Source organism: Otolemur garnettii, unplaced genomic scaffold, assembly GCF_000181295.1.
Source record: "Otolemur garnettii isolate 467f Iridium unplaced genomic scaffold, OtoGar3 scaffold00020, whole genome shotgun sequence".
Classification (NCBI taxonomy): Eukaryota; Metazoa; Chordata; class Mammalia; order Primates; family Galagidae; genus Otolemur; species Otolemur garnettii.
This window is the reverse complement of record NW_003852415.1, coordinates 25,581,847-25,599,046: the sequence shown is the minus strand read 5'-3', so window position 1 is coordinate 25,599,046 and position 17,200 is coordinate 25,581,847. Positions and strand designations below refer to the sequence as shown.

Below are 17,200 nucleotides of genomic sequence, written 5' to 3'. Positions count from 1 at the left end.
GCCATCGTAATAAATGATGTACACTCTCTAGGACAATATAACTATAGTGTTCAGTGGAATTAATAGCAGCATTTGTACAATGTGTGAAAAAGAGAAAGGAAAATGAAAGCTTTGTATCTTTTATTCATAGAGAAGCAATAAAAAAGAAAATCACCCAGAAACATGCAGGCTTGTGCATCTATTATTTAGCTCAACACTCCTCCAAAAATAGTTACACAGTGCCAGGCACTATACTTGGGACTCGGAATATAGTACATAGAACACAGTGCTTTCCAAGCTGCAGGTGGCTATGAAGTCAATTTAAAGAATCACAATCAGCACTTTAAAAAATTAAGTAGAAAATTCCATTTCTGGGTACTCAAAAGAATTAAAAGCAGGAACGTGAACAGATATTTGTACACCCATGTCACAATAGCCAAAATATGGAATAACTTGAGTATCCACTGATGGATGAATGGATAAAAAAAAATGTGGTATGTTCATATAATGGAATGTTGTTCCATCTTAAACAGAAAGATGCTTCTGACATATGCTACAACTTGGATGATTCTTGAAGACATTATGCTAAATGAAAGAAGCCAGTCCCCCCAAAACATATACTGTATGATTCCACTTACATGAGGGAGTAGTCAAATCCAGAGACAGAAAGTACAATAGTGGTTGTCAGGGGCTGGGGGAAGGGGGGAATGGAAAATTAATGCTTAATGGATACAGAGTTTCTGTTTGGGATGGTAAAAAAGTTCTAAAGACAGATGGTGGTGATGGTAGCAGAACAATGCAAATGCCTTTAACCCCTCAGAAATATACACTTAAAAATGGTTAAAAAGGTAAATTATATATATGTATGTGTGTGTGTGTTTGTGTATATATATATATATAGAGAGAGAGAGAGAGAGAGAGATTCTCACTCTGATGCCAGGACTGGAGTGCAGTGGCATGATCATGGCTCACTGCAGCCTCAAACTGTTGAGCTCAAGTGATCCTCCCACCTCAGCCTCCTGAGTCATTGGGACTACAGGCACCTACCACCACACCTGACTATTATGTATATTTTATGACAGTTTTAAAAATAAAATGGAATGGAAAATGTGAGAGTGTGTTGAACAAAGTAAGAACAAGTATTTGTACTTGAAATAGCTTTACTTAGAATGTACCTATGTGTGCTTGGTTGCAATATAAAACATATTCCTCCCTGTAGGTCACAGTCACAATGTAAGAAACATTAGTATGTATAATAATCATACAAATAAATGTATGATTTTCTCACTGAATGTATGTATATATTTTTCTCACTGCACCCATGAGGCTAGGTGCAGTGTCTTACACCTATAATCCCAGCACTTTGGGAGGCTGAGGCAGGAGGATCACTTGAGGCCAGGAGATCCAGACCCAGCCTAGATAACATAGCAAGACCCCAGATCCACAGAAAATGGGGAAAATTAGCCAACCATGGTAGCACACACCCATAGTTCCAGTCACTTGGGAGGCTGAGACAGGAGGATCCCTTGAGCCCAAGAGCTCAAGGCTGCAGTGAGCTATGTTCACACCACTACACTCCAGTGTGTATAACAGAGCAAGATTCTATCTCAAGAAGAAAAAAATGTATAATTACAAATTGTGAGCACTATGGAACAAAGCCAGAAGGAAGAATCTCACATTATTCCAGTCTGAATTGGACACAGGAGGAAAAGATGCAACCAGAGCATCGGGGGGTGGAGCAAAGTGTGGCCCCTATAGGCAAGCACGCCTCTGAAGAACCAAGGAGATGTCTGGGGCCCTGCAGATCTGTTCAGGGCTTCTGATTTTATTCTAAGAACAAAAGAAATTGACCTTCAGTTGGTGTTATAGGTTGAATTGAACATCCCCCCAAATTCATGTCAAGAACCTAACCCATAGTACCTCAGAATGTGACCTTATTTGGAGATTGGGTCTTTTTAGCGGTATTCAATGTGATCATTGAGAAAGGGAGGGCTGATCCAGTGTGACTGGTGTCCTTACAAGAAGGGGACGTTGGGACACAGACATGCAGAGGGAAGATGAAGTAAAGACAGAGGGAAAAGACGGACATCTACAAGCCAAGGGGAGAGCCTTCAGAAGGAGCCAAACCCACTAACACCTTGATTTTGTATTTGCAGCCTCTAGAACTGTGAGACAATAAATTTTGTGGTTTCAGCCACCCAGTCCGTGGTACATAGTTATGGAATCTCTAGCAAACTAAAATAGATAGTATAAAATCTCAAAGTCAAAACTGGTTATTCCACAGATTCAATGCACCTTTCATCGCTGATATTAAAATATGTAATATGGCTTCTCATGATGAAAATTATTACTCTATTTAAGAGGTGATTCTAAGCATCAAAAAAAAGAGTGTTAAACTCCATAGTCTATGACTTGCTTGCAGGTCAGCTGTCCTTTCAGCAATGTCCCTGTTAAGGTCTCTCAGCCCCTTTCAGAGTTTAAGAGCTCCAATTATTAAAAGATTGTTGTTTAGTTTTAACCCCTTACCAAAGTATCCTTCAATGATCCTGCTTTTGTCTGGTCAGTTTGATCTCCTCATGTCCTGCTTCAAGCTCTGTCTATTCTGAAATGTTGCAACCATAGCTTGTGTCCTCGCCTCTCCTGCTCTCCTTCATTACTCCAGGACTAACTTCCCCAAAGAGGCGTTATCTGATGTTATTCTGTTCTGTTGCCTGCCATACTAAATGCAAACATCTTGGCATGGTCTCTAAGTCCATCTGCGTTCCTGCCACAAATGCCACCTTCGGCATGCAACACGCCCTGTCCCACCACACTCTCCACGTGCTCCCCCTCTGAGGACTCTCAGACATGCTATGCACTCGGGTGCTTTGGACCTCGGCCAGTGCTGCTCCCCAGGCCTGAGTGCCTGCCTTCCCTGCCCATCAGCACAGGAGCTGCCCTGTCAGCAGGGCCTTAACCAGTCTCTGCAGTCCTGAGCAAGTATGCCTCCACACTCCCTTCCAGATTTCTGTGTCAATCTGCCTTGCCTTTTGGGAATTTGTGTGTGTGTCTGTCTCCTGAGAGATTATATGCCCCAAACACTCATGCTTGACGCAATGTTGAACATAGTTGGCAGTGCTGAGTAAATGAATGACCCCTCTAGACAAAATCAGTTGTGCATTACACACGATAGACTCCTAAGTGATTGGAAGACAGCCCTGGTTTTCTCCAGGGTAACATACTCCGTTTCCTCCTTGTGCATCATATGACATTCTTTCAAGGCCCCTTGTCTGCAGAGATGCCCATCCCACCCAACCAGATCCTTTTTCCTGAATCCTAATATCTACCAGAACTGTACAAAATAACCTCACAGGACCCTGACTTGGGTGGTATTTCCTTTTAATAACTTGCATATTATGATTCTATTGATGAAACTGAAGCTTTATTGATTTCTTTTTTTTTTTTTTTTGAGCAGCCAGGATGGATACTGTTGGCCTATATTAAACTTCCAGTCAATTATTAACCTATCAATCTTCTTCAAATGACTGCTGTTGGGTCTTCTCCATTCTGTACTGAACTAATTGATTTTTTTTTAAATCTAAAGACAGGGTTTATCTTTACCTCTGTTAAATGCCTTTTTTTTTTTTTTTTGGTTTCCATGTAACATTTTACCCAACCAAAAACTTTTAAACCCTTAAATCTGGCATTGTGTCAGTAGTGAATGTACCATAATGAATCCTTCAATATGTTTTTCATTCTTGTAATTGATAAATATGTTAGCAGGGCAAGAGGGGTTTGGAGCCCTGTGTACAGCACCAGTGACATTTCCCCAGCTGCATCTCTATTGATCTCTTTATCAATACTGTGATGGGCTGGGCGTGGGGTTCATGCCTGTAATCCTAGCACTCTGGGAGGCCTAAGCAGTAGGATCCCATGAGCTCAGGAGTTCAAGATCAGCCTGAGTAAAATGAGAACCTGTCTCTACTAAAAATAGAGAAATGAGCCAGTGTCTCAGTGGGTACCTGTAGTTCCAACTACTTGGGAGACTGAAGCAAGAGGATCAGTTGAGCCCAGGAGGGTGAGGTTGCAGTGAACTATGATGATGCCATTGCACTCTACAAAGGGTGATAGAACAAGACTCTGTCTCAAAAAAAATAAATAAATTCTGGATATGTTTGTCCAACGAAAAATGAAATCACCCAACTGTTTGTTCATTTAGCCTATTTTCCTTGAATGTCCATAGGATTTTCTGAAAGATCTTCTCCACTGCCTTGTAAATTCAATCTGGCAGCACCAAGAAAAGAGGGAATGAGGCTGGTTTGGCTCTTAGAAACCACCTTTCCTTCCAAGTGTTTACACACTAGCTCTTCAAAGATCTGTGAAAATCTTTGCTCAGAACCAATATTAATATCAAATGTGTCATCTCTATTTTTCAGAATCCAAATTTTTCTGATTTTTAGAAAATTATGACCTTTTTCCCCTTAGCAGTTTTCTGCAACTCCCATCTGGCAAAATTAGAGACGGTTGGTGAAGGCCTGGAGAATGTATTCCTGGTAACTAAACAGTCTCTTGCCATCTCTCGCCTTTCTTGGGCTCTTGACAATTCCTCCCAGGAGATGTTTCTTCTATCCCTTCCAGTTTTAAGATTATTCTTCTTAATAGAGAAAAAGAAACCACAGAGCAAAGTCCTAAATATGCAGACTGGCTTTCAGGGTTCTTCATGGCTTCCCCTGTTCTGGTTTATATGTCCTTGCAACCCCCCACCCCAATCAACCCACTCTGCTTTTAATTTCCCCAACATCCCACTACTGCCTGTTCCTGGGGCTTTGCCTAGGATATTCCTGCTGTCTTTCCACTCATTCGGAGAGCTTTCTGGCCTTGCCTCTGGCTGGAAGCCTCACACACAGGAGCAGATCTATAGCTCATGTAGTAAAGGTAAGACATTCATAGCCTGGTGAACCAGCTTCCTGACTACCTGCGTATCCACTGGCTCGGATGGGCTAGGATGGGGGGAAGGAGACGGCACTATGTGATAAAAACAGCTTATCAAGGGCTTCTCCAGCTTCATTATCCCATTACAAAAATGCCAACATGGCAGAATCAAGAATTTCAGAGCCTTCCCCAGATAGTTTATTAACAGTCCAAATGGATGTGACAACTCTTTATTATATAAGAAACCCAGCAGGCTATATACTCACAGGATTCTCAATGATTTGTATTGATCAAAAAATTTACGTATTTTGATGTATCTGAAGTGAAATATTAAAAGCAATATTTGGGGTGGCACCTGTGGCTCAGTGAGTAGGGCGCCGGCCCCATCCATATACAGAGAGTGGTGGGCTCGAGCCCAGCCCTGGCCAAACTGCAACAAAAAAATAGCTGGGCGTTGTGGCAGGCAACCTATAGTCCCAGCTACTAGGGAGGCTGAGGCAAGAGAATTGCCTAAGCCCAGGAGCTGAAGGTTGCTGTGAGCTGTGACACCACGGCACTCTACCAAGGGCAACAAAAGTGACATTCTGTCTCAAAAACAAAAAAAAAGCAATATTTGATTGCTTTTCTCTTTTTAAGCATCATTGTGTTTAGGCAACTTGATGTTGTAATAGTCTCTAATTCATATAATATTACACCACAGTAGATTACAAGTGAACTTTCAGCTGTAGCATCTCCACCAAACAATATCATTTGCAGGACTTTTTTGCCTTGGCTCTGTCGCATTGCCTTTAAGGTTTTATGGCAGTTCCTGGCACACCAATGACTAACTACAGGATAAATAAGCTAATATTAGAGCTATCACCCAGCCCAGTGGGCCTGGGACAGCCAGAGTGTATGCCTGTGTCCTGGGTGATCATTAATAGTCCCTCCTTTAACTTTCTAACACGTTCCAGTTTGATTCAGCTGGCTGTTCAGGATGACAGATTCCCAACCTAGCACCATGGCTCAATTGTAATCTCACAGAGAACGCACCACTGCTGTGACTTATATGAAGCCTTCACTGCCCACATTTTGGTACTACCTTAAGGTTGGGGAGGTTCCTCCAACTCCTGCTGAGATGCTAGAGCTTTTGAGAGCCTGAAGAAAAATTACCTCTAAAATGTTCTCTGGGTGAGGGAAAGTTCACTGAGTTGAGCAAGGGGAAACTCACTAAACAGTCTCCGATTGTGTATATATAGTTTGATATAGTTATATATACTATGTGCCAAAGATGGAAACACACACACTTAGTCTCTTCTCTCAAGACGTTTGTAGACTGGTGGGAAGATGTGCAAATATAAAAACACTGTTGAAAGGAATTAGTTAATACAGTTGGCAGCAGACAATAAAAAACATGACTAAAAAAAATAGTCAATGGTGCTCAAACTGGTAGCTTCAAACAACTCACAGTTAAGGATGCTATGCTGAATGGTTCGTTGGCCACTGAGGTGTGGATGTGGTTTTATATCAGAGAGATCATAGGCAAGGGTGGCATCAGTGGCTATAATGGTTGAAGACCAAGCTTTAACATTGGATTATATTTGACTATTATTTGAGTGGACCATCTGCGATCAGACTATTATCTGAACAAAATAAGATGTGTCCAAAAAAAGTATTCTGATTTGGATGATAAATGGTATGGTCACCCTGGCTAATAAGAAAAGATTTAGAATCTATCCATGCTGTGCATTGAGAAAGGTTATTGTGATTCATACAAGTATAGGCAGTTCCTGGGTTACAAATGAGATAAGCTCTGTAGGTATGTTATTAAGTTGAATTTGTATGTAAGTTGGAACAGGTGCATTTACCTATTACTTATAATAGCCTCTATTTGTAAGTGCAAGTTGTATGTCCTTTGGATGTTTGCAATTCAGGGATTGCCTGTATTTAAAATGCCATCGTAAGCTGTCTCACAGAATGAAAGTTGCAAGAAATAAAGGGAAGTTGCCAGAAATCTGAATTGTTATCAGGAAAGTCAAGTAAAAGGCTCATTATTGTGGCTTCCCTGGTCCCTTCCTATCACCCCTTCCCAAACTTTATCTTTCTATTGGTTTAGATATAAAAAACACATTTGTGATTAACAAGGGGTCCAGGAACACTTGTTAAAATTTGTGCCTAAGGATCCCAGCCTCCAGCTGTACCACTGACTCAGGCAAAGGTCTTTGATGCCCTTTTGGAAACCATCTTGACAAGAAAGGGCACCACAACTTTACAGTCTTTGTATTAAACAAGATGGAAGTGGAGCACATTATTCTTAGTGAAGCATCACAAGAATGGAGAAGCATAAATCCTATGTATTCAATTTTGATATGAGGACAATTAATAATATGGTGGGGGTGGGGGAAGGGGAAAGCAAAGAGAGAGATGGAAGGAGGGAGGGGGTGGGGTCTCTGTGTGTGAAAGTCACAATTGCAAGAGGGACTATACCTAACAAATGCAATCAGTGTAACCTAGTTTCTTGTACCCTCCATGAATCCCCAACAATAAAAAAAAGAAAAAGAAAAACATCAACAAAGACAAAAGTTTGTTCTTCAGAGAAATTAATAAACTCGAAAAATTGCAAAAGAGAAGAAAAGAAAAGAAAGGGTTCCACCTCCCTGCCTCATGGATTTGCTGGGTTGCTGACCACTGATTCAGTAATTTGCCCACACCAAGTGCCCACTCTGTGCTCAGTGCAGGGACACAAAGGGTAATACACCATCCCACCCTCTGAGGGGCTCACAGTCAAGGGGGGAGCAAATAGGTCCCGGATCACAGAACTCAGAGGAGAAGTGTCCTATCACCATCAATGCATTGGCTCCAGTCTGTGCTACAAGCCTAGCTAGTGCTGCCTCAATTTTACAAAGAGGGAAATACCCTTGTACCAGAAAGGCAGGCCCAAGGTCACATGGTTGACAGAACTAGGAAAGCCGTGAAGGACCTTGAAATCCAGTCCTATCTGGCCCAAACACTCATTTTTCTGCTCTGACCTGTTGAACTGAAGCTGAGACGAGATAACCAGATTAAGAGGGAAAAAGGAAGGAACTGTCCAGGTGTACAAGCTGACAGCCTGGTTAGGGACAGTATGGAATAATAGTATGAATAACAGTACCTAAGGTAGGGCAGGCCTCAGGCCTTATCCCACAGGGTGCAGACCCAGATTCAACTACATGTCTCCCATAAGACATATCCAAGTGTTTGCTGCTTGGGCTTGGGGCAAATAAATCCATGAGGATACTGAATTTCTAGTAACTAGGAGATGGGAAGGACTATGGGGGTTGTGGGGAACCCCACTCTAGTCTTAATGGATATGGGAGATGAGATGAGTGGAGGGAAGTAGGAAAAGCCATCCAGGAAAAAAGCTAGAGTGTGTGCTTAGGGTGTCTGGAAACTGGTGAGCTATCAGCTGTGTTAAAGTCAAGAGTAGGACTAACAAACAGGTCAGACTGGATGAGCCAGGACCCATGCTGAAGGGCCTAGGATCGACACTGAGGGGCTGGGCTTGGTCCATGGGCAACAGGCACCCCTGGGAGGTCACACCATTAGGACTTTGCTTCAGGAGGACTGATAGGACATGCACATGGCTGGAACTGGCTCAGGGACCACAAAGATAAGGAAGAGGGACTAGTCCTAGGTGAAGTGGTGAAAGCCTGGCCAGGGCTGGTGGCATTCTACCAGCCACTGGGTGTGGAGCTGGGTGGCTCAGATCAGGTTGCTAATGCAGAAGAAGCAGAGGGAGGATCTGGGTCCAAGAGGGGAGAAGTGGTGGGTGATGTAGGGTGTTGGGAAGAGAGATGAGCTCAGGGAGAAGGCAGGGCCTTGGCAGTGAGTTTGCCTCGGGGCAAAGTGTAGAGTAGAGGCAGCCAGGAAACAGGTGGCCAAAAGAAGAGAGAAGATCTGGGAAACCTACCTAGGCGGTTTATGATTGGGGGGTTTGTCAAGGTGGTTCCTGTGCTGGCTCAGAGGAGGAAAGTCAGGGGAAAGACTCAGAGGAAAGGTAATTGGATTCAAGGAACAGGGAAGTTGGATTCAAGGAACAGGGAGATGGCTAATGAAAGAGATGTCCAGGCTGTAGCAAGGCCCATAACAGTGTGCAAGTAGTGGGCGGGCAATCTGGAAATAAGGTGAGATAGCTCATCTTCTGGGAGAAGATGAGTGGATGAAAAACCACAAAAAATGTGAGGTATCAATCATTCATTCAACAAATACAATCATGATGTTGGTTAATGGTGAGAATATGTCCCAAGAACTGTGTTATTAGACGATGTCATCATTATGTGAACATGACAGAATAGACTTGCACAAACCTAGACAGTACCTACTACTCCTGTAGGCCATATGGCACAAGCCTGTACAGCATGTTACTGTACTGAATCCTAACCACGGGTGGCCAACCTGTGGTCCACAGGCCACATACTGATTATTTGAGGCTTGTTTTACTTATCTCTAGTGTATCATGAAAAGTATGCATGAAAGATATCATGAAAAGTACGCATGGACCTTTTTTTTTTATTTTGGTTCATCAGCTTTTGTTAGTGTTTGTGAATTTAATGTGTGGCCCAAGGCAACTCTTATTCTTCCAATTTGGAGCAGAGAAAAAAAAAGATTGGATACCCTTGCACAGACAATTGTAACACAATGGTAAGTATTTGTGTATCTAAACTTATCTAAACACAGAAAAGGTAGAGTAAAAATATAGTATTATAATCTCATGGGACCATCACTGTATATGCAGTCCCTTTCTGACCCAAACGTCATTATGTGTCACATAACTATTTGTTGGCAACACAATCCTTATTGATAAGAAGCTCACTGGCAGCTCCTGTGGCTCAGTGAGTAGGGCGCCAGCCCCATATACCGAGGGTGGCGGGTTTAAACCCGGCCCCAGACGAATTGCAACCAAAAAATAGCTGGGTGTTGTGGTGGACGCCTGTAGTCCCAGCTACTCGGGAGGCTGAGGCAAGAGAATTGCTTAAGCCCAGGAGTTGGAGGTTGCAGCCTTGTTACAGCTTTGCAAACTAGAAAATAGGTAAAGGAGAGGAATAGTCTCATCTGCTCCAGACAAGCTGAGCTCAAAATCCAGCAAGTTTGAGGCAACCAAGAAGGAACCCACTTCCCACCCCCCAGAATACCCAGCAGTTTAGGAACAAATAGGACCGGTGGCTCTGGAGGTAGGGACATAGAAGGGGTTGCTTAAGAATCTGTTATGGACTAAATTGTCCCTCTCCAAATTCATTACATCAAAGCTCCAAGCCCCAGTGTAATGTATTTGGAAATAGGACCTTTATAGGATAATTAAGGTTAAATGAGGGTGGAGTCCTGATCTGATGGGATTGGTGGCCTTATGAGCAGAGGGAGCATCTGCCTTATGAGGACACAGCAAGAAGACAGCAGTCTGCTAGCCAAAAAGAGCACCTTCACCAGGAACCAACCATGCTGACACTCTGATCGGATTTCCAGCCTCCAGCACTGTGAGAAATAAATTTCTGTGTTTAAGACCTCCATTCATGGTATTTTGCTATGGCAGCCTGAGGCAACAAAGAAAGAAGATGGATCCCTCCTTCAATCTCCTTCTTCCTGCAAGAGACTGGGTGCTTTAATTTCTGAAATGAGTGAACCAAGGGGTTCTCTGCACAAAGGGATACCAGGGGGACCATTGTGCAGGCAGCAAATAAATGATAGTCTGACACTGAATGATGAAATCTTGCCCAGCCCCTTCCCCACCCTGGGAGCCAGGGGGCTGCTCTGTGGAAAGGATATGGAAGCATCTTCCTTATGGAATATGACAAACTCTGGAGGAAAGACCTGGAGATTTGGTCAAAGAATCTCAGTGACATCCTCCTGTTGACAAGTCTCATCTATGGACTCAGAGCTTCCAGGCAGCTTTTCAATGTCCCCCTCTAAGATCAGAAAAGAGAACCAAGAATCTCCAAACATTTGAGAAAATATAAAAAAGATAAGAAAGGGGGGAGAATATGAGGAAATGGATAACACAAAGAACAGAAAGAAATGAAACTATCATGATACCCTTAGGGGCTGAAGTTATTGCATCCACAAACAAAAAAAAAGGTACTATTTATAAAAACAGATGATAAAGAAGAGATTTGTGGCAATTAAAATTATGGCAATAGAAATACAATCCCCATAGGAGTGACTAAAGATAGAGTTGAAGAAATTGTACAGGAAAGTAGAACAAAAAAAGACAAAGCAATACAGACTAGGAAAGGAAAAAAAGTTATAATTATATTTGGATGTTCAACATCTCAATAACAAGAGTTTCAGAAAGAGAAAATGAAAATAGGAGGAGGAAAATCATTGAAGAAATAGTTCAAGAAAATTTCCCAAAACAAAGAAACATAAATTTCTAGGTTGAAAGAGCCTACTGAGTGCTGTGTACAGTGGGGAGACCAGGTGAGGAGGGAGAACACTACCAAATGTTCTACCTACTAAGTGTTTTAGAACACAGGAGATAAGTACAACATTCAAAAAGCTTCCAGAAACAATAGGTCTTAGACAAAGGATTAAAAATGAGAATAGTGTTTGATTTCTAAACAGCAATGATAGAATCTCGAAGATACTATAAAAAATGCAAAAAGTAAATTTTTGAGAGAAAATGATTTCAACCTATAATTACATCCAGACACACCATCAAATCAAGTGTGCGTGTGAAATAAAGATATTTTTAATCTCACAAGATCTCAACAACTTATCTCCCTAGTGCCTCCTTTCTCAGGCAGCTTATTGCAGGATGTGCTCCACCAAAGTGAGGGAGTTGCCAAGAAAGAAGACGTGGATCCAGGAAACAAGAAGTCAACCCAGAAGAGAAGTGGAAGGAATTCCCAGGAAAATAGATGGGACAGTAAAGGTCATGCTAACCGGCAGCCGGCCCAGTCTGCAGCTGGGAAGCAGAGGCTCTTAAAAAAATGCCATGAAGAAGATGGTATTGGAAACTATTGGAAGGAGGTTCAGTAGTTGGGGATGGTGAAAGTGAAGGACACATGGAAAACAAGAGATAGGGATTTACTCCAGGAAAACAAAAAAATTGCATAAGAAAGGAAATTCAATCATACTGTATGACTTAACCTTGAACAGTGTTTCATAGTCAGAGTAATATAAACATACACCAATCAGATTTTAAGATTCTGATATGAGTATATTGGGAAGATGAGGAAGGAGGTGCATCCACATGTGAGTGGAGAGAGCGATGTGGAGAGCTGAGTCTTCATCTGCCAGGTGAGACATTAACAGGCAGCGATCGGGAAGCAGCACACATGCATGTTATTTGAAAGACAAGGATAACTTACTCAGAGTACATATCAGACAGTAAGCCAATAAGAACAGATACTACACTTGATCATAGCCAAAAGGCCGAGAAGCAATATGGATAACATATTTGGAAGTGGCAGCTGCTTCTGGGATGTGGGAAGATTGTAAGGATGTCATGGGAAATGAGGAAAGGTAAGTGCTACGTTTTTGTCTTAAGCCTTGTAGAACTATTCGATTTTAAAAAATATGTACAGTATGTAACTTTGATAAATTAAGTTTAAAAATCATACATACGTTTTAATCTAAGTTCCTGAGCTTCTGTTTGTTTATTTGTTCTTACCTTTGTTTGTTCATTCACAAAGGTCTACACACATTTGCAGTAAGCCCTCTTTGCAAGGTTGGCTCAGTTCCTTTCCCCAAAGGACCTTTCCTTTTACCTTTTATTATTTTTTTTTTTTGAGACAGAGTCTAACTTGTCATTCTCAATAAAGTGCTGTGGTGTCACAGCTCACAGCAACATCAAACTCTTGGGCTCAAGTTATTCTCTTGTCTCAGACTCCCAAGTAGCTGGGACTTCAGGCACCTGCCACAACACCTGGCTATTTTTAGAGATGGGGTTCTCGCTCTTGTTCAGGCTGGTCTTGAACCTGTGAGCTCAGAGAATCCACTTGCCTTGACCTCCCAGAGTGCTAGGATTACAGGTGTGAGCCACTGCACCCAGCTAGTCCCTTCTTTTTAGTAAGAAAAACTTTAAGGTGGTTAAATATCTATGTACCTTTTTTTTTTTTGAGACAGAGCCTCAATCTGTCACCCTTGGTAGAGTGCTGTGGCATCACAGCTTACAGCAACCTCCAACTCTTGGGCTCAAGCAATTCTACTGCCTCCATCTCCCACGCAGCTAGAACTATAGGCGCCTGCCACAACACCCGGCTATTTTTTGGTTATATCTGTCATTGTTGTTTGGTGGGCCTGGGCTGGATTTGAACCCACACAGCTCAGGTGTATGTGGCTGGAGCCTTAGCTGCTTGAGCCACATGCCCTGAGACTCTAGGCACCATTTTAAAACTTGTTTCGACTAGTAGCTGGGTTTCTAAAGAACTTTAATTTCTACATTTGCAAATCAATTGACATCTTGGGATAATGCATGGCTGAAGCTCATGATTTAAAAGGGCCCTATGGGCTCAGTGCTTGTAGCTTAAGCGGTTAAGGCGCCAGCCACATATGCCAGAGCTGGTGGGTTCGAATCCAGCCCTGGCCTGCCAAACAACAATGACAACTGCAACCAAAAAATAGCTGGGTGTTGTGGTGGGTGCCTGTGGTCCCAGCTACTTGAGAGGCTGAGGCAAGAGAATTGCTTAAGCCCAGGAGTTTGAGGTTGCTGTGAGCTATGATGCCATGGAACTCTACCTGGGGGGAAGCTTGAGGCTCTGTCTCTAAATAAATAAATGGGTCCTATGATATACCTTTCATAAAAAAAAATTCCTGCAATGTGTAAACCCATATCAATGTGTAAACTCACATCCACGTATGAACTCACATCTTATATGGACATTCTGGTTAGAAATCAATGTGGCCTCAGTAGCTTGAGAATAAATTTATGGGCCATGTATCACCATTGGCCAAGAGGGAATTCACTCAGAACCAATGTTGCTAATGACAACAAATTAGAATTCATATATATACCATATACTGAGATATAGCCCTTAATTACATACACCATGGGCACTCTTACTGATATCCTGTAGTGATTAATTAAAAACTAACTATAGACAATAAGTGTTACAAGTGATAGTAAACTGTTCAGCTGTACATCATAGGGATCCCGTGCTAATTAGTTTCACAGGTTTTTGTATTTCCTCCATTTATAACGGATATAATAGCTTCCTTTTGGCTTCAACTGTCAGGGCTCCAAGGAGAACCTCTTCTATTAATATCTATGTAATATGTGAATGGTTATGTTACCTGCTAAGATTTAATTTTTGCTTACAGGATATATTATTGCACCATTTTAAAGCAGCAGGAAAATGTTCTTAAAAGATAGCTGTAGTTTAGATTAGAAAAACCATCTGTTTTAGTTGGAAGAGTATAAACATAAACTGTATCACGAAAATGTGCTGTGAAAATCCTCCTTCTCCCACATGTTACTTTTTGTGCCATAACTATTAACACTCTTCTTCTAATATCCTGGATGAATCTACAAAACATTTTATTCAAAATCCTTGTTGCTATCCCAATACTGCCATTACAAAGGTAATGGAAGAGGCTAGTAAGTTACATACATGTATTCAGTGTCCCTTCCAAATAGGTGCAAAAGTTGCATGAAGTGAAATATATACCACGGTTGTGAAAACGTTATCTTTCACTCTGTGGACAGGTGGGACTACTAAAGCACAGCTCTATTCTAATCACTCCCAGCTCAAAAGACCCTAGGGACTCCCTGCTGCCCTGGCATGAAGAGTAACCCTGGCCTGTAAGCCCACCCTGATGGCACCAGGCCAGCCTTGCTAGCATGGGATCTGTCACAATGTCCAAGCCTTAGCCCACTTGCCTGTGAAATGTACCATTTGCTGTTTTCTGGATCTGCTCAGCCTTTCCCACCTCACACCTTGATTTGTGCAGTCCTCCCCCTATTGCTCCACATTCTCCCAGTCACCATCTCTCAATGTTCATCTCAAATGCCACCTGCTCCAGGAACCCACCCCTCTCTCCCTTCCAGAGATCCTCTGAATGGGGCACCTGGCACTTGTCCAGGTCTGTAACAGTCCTCTCTGACCTTGCCTAGTTCACCTACTGGGCTTTGTACTCCCTGAGAACAGAGATCTGGCCCTTCCTGCATACTCTATAATTAGAAAACAGATTCAACTTGAAGGCACAGCATCATGCATATTTCAGTGCTCCTGTAACTTTTCAAGAAGGCTATGATGCTCTGCCTCTGTGTCGGGTGGTACGCCAGCAAACTGCATTCCTAATTACATAACAGTATTCAAGTGCATGTCAGTATGAAAACAGGAACAAACTCCCCCCCCCCTTTTTTTGTATTTTTTAACCAGAAAAGCTTTTTATGATCACTGGACTACTTTCCATTTTAAACTAATTAGTAAATTGCATTTTTGGCTCTTTAACTGACTAGGTTAAATTTAGCTCATCTTTTCTCTTTAAGTCAATCTGTCAGTGAGTTTTGCAATTAAAATTTCTACTTTCAACTTTCTTTCTCAGTTCAAGAGAATACTAGCAAGGACCCCCTTCAGCTTTTCCCTTTCCCAGGTCTTCCCATGGACATAAGAAGGTGGCTCTTTATCCTTAGGGCTGTGGAGTACCCAGGGTGTGGCCCTCACAGGCAGGCAGGACACATACCCAGGGCTGCAACCCATCTCCCAGTCATGCAGCGGAACCCCCAGCCTATCCCAAAGGAATTATTCAAAAGATGCAGTAACCTATATGGCCAGGGCTAGAGCAGGGACTTGGAGGCCCCTGATGTTTTGAGTATAACCCCTTTAGTTGGTGGGCATGGGGAAATGCCAGAAAAAGAACCCTGGTGGCAGGAAAGAAGGGTACATTATGGGGGGAGGATACGGGTAGGGCAACATTGCAGAAATACTGAGCATCACAGAAATATTTAGATCTTTTCACAATCACCATGGCCAAACCAGGATATTCCAGCTGACTCTGGGCCCTGTCAGGTCCCAAATGTGGCTAAGAGTAGAATGGTGAGAAGTGTGGACATGTGTTAGTATGGATGTCACAAGGCCATCCCTGTCTTCTGTGACCAGAATGGGTTCTGAGAATCCTCTCCAATCCCAGAATCCCACCTTCTCATCTCCAAGCCCTTTGCTCTTTGCCTGGGAATCCCTGCTCTCCTCACTCCCACCCTGTCTTCCCCTGGAACTCTGCCAAGGACTCTTTCCTGGGCCAAAGCTCTTCCTGCCCATCTATAAGTGGGGCTCAGAGGCCCCACCCAGCCCAGAACCCTAGCCCCTCAGCAGAAGAAAAGGGTGGGAGTGGGGTAGATGCTCACCCAGCCTTCACAAAGCAGAAGAAAGACACCAAGCCAGGTCTTCCCTGTGTAAGCTGTCCAGCTGCCCCTCCTCCAAGAGGATATGGGGAGGCAGAAGCGGCTCTATGAGCAGTGTGCCTGCCTCTCACTTCTCTCATGGCCATTAAAGAAGATGGGCTGGTGATTTCCAAGAAGAGAGGAGGAGGCATCCATTATGTAGGCACTAATGGGTCCCGGGCCTCCAGGGCTGTTCTGAGGGGCTGGATGGGGTCTGGGAGAAGGAACCTGGCTGCCTCCTCTTCCCATCCAGGCTTCTGTTCTCTGCCACAAGATCTTATGTATCTGGGTGATGGCAAATAGGGCAGACAGGAATGCCGCAGGGGATAGTGACAGCTAATGAAGTGAGCTCACTGGCCTGGGATCTACAGATCAGAGAAGGGTCTGAGGGCAAGTGCCTGCATCTTTGTAGCCAGATGGAATTTTGGTGGAGAATTACCCAGAAAAAAACTAGAAAACCTTTTTCTCTCCCAGCTACATGGTCCTGGACAGTGCCCACCCCTCTTGGGGCCTAACACAGGTAGATGCTGAGTCCTCCTAGTGTCTTTCCAGCCCTGGCCTCCCATGACCTAGCTGGGTAGGAGGCTGCTAAATGCCTATCCAAGGAATAGTGAGGAAAATGTGGAAGGAGTTTGTCATTAAATAAAGTGCATTTAATTTCAGCACTCTGCCTTCTTGTAGGATAGTTCATCTGACATTTTTGGTAATAAAATAGTCTTTCTTTTATGAAATGATGGCCAGCACAGTGGTTCATTACTTTTAAATGTCTTTATGTAGAGAAACAAAAAGCTGGCAGCTTTAGAGGTCGGGGAAGTATGAAAGTCTGTGAATCAGTTTTTAGCCCTGAACCCTGAGTCCTGAAGCACTTTGAGCTTTGGTCACTGTAAATCCCAGCAGAGCATGGAGGTGAAAGGAGCACAGTTGTGCACCCCATGTGTGGGATAGCTTGTGGCCAATCTGCACCCAGTATGCTTA

The 17,200-nt window shown here is 43.0% G+C and overlaps 1 protein-coding gene and 1 pseudogene across 1 annotated transcript in view; both read right to left on the bottom strand.

Moving 5' to 3' along the window:
- EML1 (echinoderm microtubule associated protein like 1) overlaps window positions 1–17,200 on the bottom strand; it is a 195,167-nt gene that overhangs the window by 140,037 nt on the left and 37,930 nt on the right. The gene's annotated exons all lie outside the window — the stretch shown is intronic.
- Window positions 12,118–12,288, bottom strand: LOC111724260 (annotated as a pseudogene).